Genomic DNA, 7,596 nt, shown 5'->3' on the forward strand with positions numbered 1-7,596 from the left:
CAGAACAAACAAAATGATTAGAAGAGATGAGGACATTGGCGGAACATCATAGTGACAGGGGAGCCATGGCTCCTCCAAAATTTTTGGAATTGTTTTATATATGTTTATATATTTTTAAATTATAAATTATAAATTATAAATTATTTATATTAAGTTTATATTATGGAAAATAATAATAAAAATTTAATGGAAACATTGATTTATAAAAGATATTATGGTTTTGTTTTTGCAATAAGATCTTTCTACCATGAAAGTGTGTGAGGAGAAAAAATTATAATGATTAAAATATAATTTTTGCATAGAGGTTGGAGAACATATAGATTGAGATTAAAATATACATTTTTGCATGATCTCTCACATATCAAGGTTAGTATCTTATAATGATTTATGTATGTTAGATTTATGATTCTTCTTAGGATGTTTATCCCAAATTAGTATAAATCCTAATTATGATTTTAGGAATTCTTTTATGAAATTGGTATGAACCCTAATTATAAAATTTCCCAAATTAGTATAACCCTTAATTGTGAAATTTAGGGATTTTGTGTTTTCTTGCCTATGGTAAATTTTTTTAAGTTTTGAATTTATACAGGAGAGGTGATAAATTTATTTTACAAAGATTATGATAAAGAGTAAAAATTGATTCTTTTTTTGAAGGAGGAAGGTTTGTGATAAAGATGAAAAAAAATTGCATCTAAGTTAACTAAACTTGAGAAATTTCATGAGAACCAAGTATTCAAGACAATGAAAAAAAAATCTCTAAATTCCTAGAGTTATATATAATGAATTTAAAAATTCATTAGAACGTGATCCGGAAAAACCGTCCTTAAATTTCACAATACCCACCAAATCAAATTGATGAGGTACGAAGGGCTTATGTAAAATGGTATTCATGATTTGGTATAATCATGATATAATAACAAATGATAGTCATATTTTTTTGAATTCTACTATTATGTGTGCTTGTTTTAAGCAAAATAAATGAAGATATTTTTTTAACTAAAAAAAATTATATATAAAAATTCTAATTTGGAACCCCCAAATTTTTTGTCCAAGTTCCGCTGAAGAAAAAATATATAGCTAAAGGAAGAAAAAAGGTTACAAAACTAAATTCTAGGAGAATAGTACACAACATATTAGATTATCTGATGAACTATATGTAATTTATTCATTTAATCGGGACAATAATGAGGACGGGAATGAATATTGGGATAGGTATGGAAATGGAGGAGATATGTACATACTCATTAGTTGTCTTAAACCTTTGTTGTGAAAGCAGTTTGTTATTAAGTGCTCCAGGAATTGAATCTTATTAAAGAAACTTAGGCTCTTTCTACTAAAGAATTTGGATTTGAGTAAACTTGTGGGTTGCTTTTAGCATTTAATTAGAAAGAACGTAAATGATATGCATGATAATTCACTAAAGTCTAACCCTAACGATAACATATCATATCCTTTTTAATCTATTTTTTGTATTTTAAGTGCTTGACATAAAAAGTTTTAATTGCTTTTGCATAATTTTAGTACCCTAAATATCAACATAATTTATGAAAATATATTTTTTTCTTTAAATTAGTTGTCAATTGCAATTGTTATGTATTGCACAAATTCTTTTGGATAACGATAACTATTTATTGTTTGCAATTGCACTCTCATCAAACTATATGACATAGACAACTACTAAATATGGTACCAAAGATGCAAACAAAACCTACAATTATCTACTGTGATAACAATTATATTATAAATTTGTAAAAGAACCTATTCATGTATGGAAGGAGTAAACAAATTGATATATGAATTGTAACATTGTCATTTTAGAGGAACAAATAGTTGGTGTTATGGCCAAATCACTCAAATTACAATATTTTGTTCGAATGAGAAGCAAGTTGAGGCTTGTTTTAACCTGAATACCATGATTCACTTTAAAATAAAGATTCTAGTTTTTACTATAAACTAGGAGAATTTCTAGCTGTTGGATAGAAATTCAAAAATAAAAACTCAGTTTTTAATTAGTCTTTTATAAATTAGTTTAATTATAAAATTATAAATTTATAAGATTATAAATTTATAAACTTATAAGATTATGAAATTATAATTATATAATTTATCAAACAGATTAGATATCACTCACATGAGTAAAAATAACATAATAACATCAATTGAAAAATCTATTATTTTTTAGTACTCGCAACACTCTAAAAGTTTATTATAAAATCAATTAAAAATTCTCAAACTCCAAACATTAAGTCTAAAATACATATTATTCTGCACGTTATTATATGTGCTTTCTCACCATCATAATTTTGTGTTTAAATGAATACAAATAAACAAAATATACATGGTGTTTTCTCTTTTATCATTATTATTTGTTGGTTATAATTTTCTTTTATGTTTCAATTGTATGCTTTTATTGATATATATATATATATATATATATATATATATATATATATATATATATATATTATTTGTTTATGTTCCAACAAAATTACATGTCCAAATTAAAACTTCAAACCAAGTTTATCATAAAAAGTTCTTTAGAGTATATACAAAACCCAATATGGGCCCAAAGATTGGGTTGAACAGTCCAAATCATCAAGCAGGTTGAGAGGACTGTTTTTTCCTGCATCTCCATTCATTTCTTTCTGCAGTCCCGTTAATTATGAAATTCTTGTTTTATCCATGAGTCAATGTCAAAATCCTAACTCTACTTTTCCATTCCTATTTTTTCCTCCACCTCTAAACTAAACACTTTTTTTATACTCCAACAAGTTTTTAATTTCTGCCACATCTGATATTTTATTGTTTTATGAATATTGATATTTAATTATTTATTTTTTAACTTTTCTTCATTATTAATATTGACGCTCGATGTTATAATTTTTTTTTTTCATTTAAGGATGTCGAATTTTTTTTTTCTTTTCCAAATAAATAAACTTTTATGCAAAACTTTCTTTTTTATATAATTCTGATACAATAGAACCAATTATTTTAATCACTACTTCTCGGTTCAACTAACCCTTCCACTGTCGGGTTGTAGTCCTTTGAGCAAAGAGAAACAAGAATCGCATTTTTCTTAGTGGAAAAAGCACCACGATGGATGAAGTGGTTTGGGATTTTTCTTTTTTTAAAAAAACAGAAGAATCATGCATTCATGATTAAAAAAATATCATAAAAACAAAATTCTGGATTTACTAATTCGAAAATTATACTTTTAAATGTATTTTGAATTGAGGGTTTCAAAAAGTATTTCCAAATTAAAAAATATAATCCAGTTTCGGAAACACATTCCGTAATATCATAAAATGTTTATGGAGCATGTATTTCGAAAATTTATTTTCATATTCGAAAATACATTCCAAAAACTTATTTCGAAATTTTTTATATTCTAAAATGACTATTTCGAACATGTTTTTTATTCAGAAATCATTTTTGAATAAAAAAATTTTCCGGAGAACGATGTTCCGGTTTTAGAAATTTCTTCTAAAATTGTTCTGAATTTTTTCTGAAAAAAAATTTCAGGTCCAAAAGTATTTTTCAGAATATCTATTTCAGAATAAAAAAATCTTATGTTCTAGATTAAGTATTGAAGATGACATTTTCCAAATTTGAAACTATCTTCTAGAAAATACTAAAAATAAGAAGGTGTAAGAATTTTAATTTTATTTTTAATGAAGAATAATTTGGGAAGTTCAACTTTCATGAGCGTGCATGAAGAAAAACAGGGAGGTGCAGGAAGAAGCACCTGGTTGAGAGTTTGGCAAAGACTGCGTAATTATGAAGTGTGTGTATGTATGTATATGGAACAAAGTATGATGAATGAGAATGAGAACATTTTATAAATTAAAGGTGATCAATTTAGTGATAAATGACATGAGGATAATTTATGAGAAAGAGTAATTTAGTATTAAGATTGAAACAAGAGTCAGTGATGTTATAGAATGTGAAATATAAAATAAAACACGCAAGGAACTTGTCTTTTTTGTATTTTAAATACGCTTAATAGCTAGGAGATTTATAACTTTATATATCTTCAGGATCTATTCATCGCTTATTTTATCATACAAACACTCGTCAGTAGAATCCCTCAGAACTATATATTAAATTAGTTTTAAATTTTGAATATAATTGTTTTTACTTCTCTGTGCAAATGTCAATCGGAAACGTAATTGGCAAATTTGACTTTCACAAATGTATATTAACAAATAGCTCATTTAATAATTTTTTTTTAAAAAAACATCACACGCTTAATGTGATGCATACCCAATGTGTCTCTTGCATTTATCTTAACCTTTATCATTTATGTAGTTTGAAAACCTTGCAAGCATAGCGTGATTAAACTAATAAAAAATTGAATATTAAATTAAGAAGTGAGTTTTAAAATTAATTTAATTTCACAAAATTGGTTTTAATTGACATGATTAAAATGTTGATGGGCACAGGTAGGTATCAATGTTAATTCGTTGTTCCTAATTGCTTGGTCATGGTTTAATTATGGAATGATTTTTGATAAGTACATATTGACCTTGTTGGCTATAGCTTGTAACATGGCTACACGTTTCTGATGCCGAGAACGTGAACCTGCTCTGCTCCATCTACATACCTCACATCATCATCGTTGACATCTCCTTTAATTAATTCATTAATTACAAAAGTAACGAACACCTTCCAGATTTGTCAAACCCTCCGTTACAAATATCTTACTTCCGGAGAGAAAATTTTCATATAGGCTTATTATAATTGAGATATGATTATGGGGATGCTAACTATTCTTTAATAGTAGTAGTTAAAATTGATATTATATTTTGGATCGTGAAGAATTTGTATAATTGTAACTCGTGGATCGTATGAATAGTTTTTATTTTTCATACAAACATAATATATATATATATATATCACTAAATACACATTTATAAAAATAATTAATCTCTCGTCAATATACTTAATCTAACTTACATTTATAAAATTCACCGCTTTTTTAATATTGTATTAAACTTAATTCATCTAATCTAAATGGTTCAAATTAAAATAAAAACTAAAAAGATCTTCTTTAATTCTATCTTGTTGTTCCTATTTTTCAAAGAGAACTTATAGTGTTTTTGATGATGTCCACAGGAAAATTATAGTCTAGAATAGCTGAAATTTAAACAGGACATAAATGTTTGTATAAACTTGATGTGTGCCAAGCTAGATGGTTAAATCCTTCACACTTAGTTTATTAGAATGTTAATCAAATCTATTAGGTCATGTTTGATGTGTGTGATGGTTAAATGTGTTGTTTTGTTGTCGCACTAGTTGATTAGAATATTAATCTAATCGATTATAATAATTTTGGAACATGAACTTGAGCACTGTCATAACCTAGTTGATTAGCTAAATAACCTAATCAACTAGATAAACCAAAGAATAGCTCTGCTTTAAAAATAGATTACTGAACCAGTTTGGGGTAGTGTTTTTGAGACACCAAAGAGAAGAAAAAGATTGTTGGAGAGTTCTTGGAGGAAATCTATATTGGTTCTTCATTGTTTCTCAAGTTGTTCATCAATAATTCAAGAAGATTATGTGATTGTGATATCAAATTTTACATAGAATCAAGTGTACTCTTTTTATCATTAGTCTTCCATTGAAACACTGATTTTTTGTTACTGAATTTCTGGTTTCTTATTATTGAAAATTTGTTGTTCTATCACTATGATTGTGGTAGGTGTTGGTAACTGTGTGTAGCGTTATTGGTTGCATTTCTTGAAGGATTTTTCAAGACTGTGTATCTAGAGTGTAGGAAGTACATAGGCGAATCTTGTATTGTCCTAACTCTTGATGTTATAGTGGAATTTCTAGTATGGATAGCTAGACACTGGATGTAGATTCAATTGAATCGAACCAGTATAAAACTTGGTGTCTCTTATGCTCTATTTCCTTTATCTTTTACACTTTGCTAAGTATAAATGTTAAACAATATGCATTCTCAAACTCATATTGTCAATTGATTAAGGATTTCATTTAAAACTGGTTTTAAAGTGAAAAGAACAACAAAAGATTTGCAAAACCAATTCAACCCCTCTCTTGGTTGTGAAATATTAGTGGATCAAATCTAACATATCTCCTCCAATAAACACATTAATATGACCATTCTTTACCCCCTATCCTAGAAGTGGGATAGCAAGAACATATTATTCACCACCATATTGGGTTTAACCTTTAACCAAATATGCTAGAGTTTTTTTTTCCTACTCGATGAGTGCAAAATAACGAATTATTGATTTTTAGTGGAGGTATAAATTAATCCAATTTTAACTTTTAAAAAAAATTAGATGGTATGGTGTTGCATGCAACTTTCTATTAATTTTTAATTTGAAAATAAATTTTAATAATAATTTTATTAATTTTTAATTTGATGAAATATAGTGAGAACACACATAACAATGAAAATTTTCAATTATATTGTTTTTATGTAGGTTTATGTTTAATTTAAGCTAAATTCATTTATTCAATAAAGTAAAGAGATGATGCAACAAAAAATAAAAAAAAATGTAAATTTTTATGATTTTATGATTTTTACAATGATCTTACCGATTTTACTATTTACAATTATGAGTGGGATATAACTTGTATATACTGTATAAAATTGTAGGATCTCACAATTTTAAGATTTAAATCTCGATTTTGACTACTATCTTTGAGAGTATGGTTTAAGATATAATTAATTATTTTTACTCTCACTACATTTATAATTGAAATCTAAAATAATTAATTGTACTAGTTAAAATAATATAAATTCATATAACATTATTTAAAGATAAAAATATCCTTATTTTGGTCTTCTATGCCTACAATATTGTTTTGTTTCTTTAGAGAGATAATTTTATTAAGTTAAGAGAAAGGATCTAAAAAGTTCTTGAGAAGTGGGACAAAGAAAATTCAATAAAGTTTCAAATTCATATTTTAATCGTTTATTTTGGTAAAAGTTTTAGACGTTTAACACTTTATTACTCGATTGATATTTAATATACAGGATTGCTTTTTTTTCTTTAATTTTTTTTTTTGTTTTCTATGTTAGTTTAAGTTTTTGTTAAGCTTAATTATATTTTATTTTTTAGCAACATTAAAATGAAAGAAAAACCATTAAAAAAAAGAAAAATGGTAGAACAATGTTAAAATTATCAATATTTAATTATTTTTTAACTCTTTTTGTGTGATCAAATAAATGATCAGTTAGAGTTTTATGACACTTATGAACACTTTTATCTTTTAAATAAATTAAAATTATATTAATAATTATTAAAGTCAGAATTCATTTAATATCATAAATAATTATAAATTATTTATAAAATTCAAATATTTATTAACTGTTCACACCCGTATTTAAAATTTAATATATTACATATATCTAATGATAAGTGTCAATGAAATTATCTTATTTATATGCGGATATAGAAACTTACAACAATTTTAGTGATGAGGTATGTTTAGGATGAGAAAATATTCAGGATTAAGCTCATTTTTGGTTTGACAAAACACAGATTCGGCCAGTTGGTTCCGCTTTTTTTATTTTTATATTATAGGTCTAAAATATTAAAATAAAAGGTAACTATA

The sequence above is a fragment of the Vigna unguiculata genome, chromosome 2 (assembly GCF_037176805.1).
Source record: "Vigna unguiculata cultivar grain cowpea cultivar isolate G323 ecotype 2 chromosome 2, ASM3717680v1, whole genome shotgun sequence".
NCBI classification, from domain to species: Eukaryota; Viridiplantae; Streptophyta; class Magnoliopsida; order Fabales; family Fabaceae; genus Vigna; species Vigna unguiculata.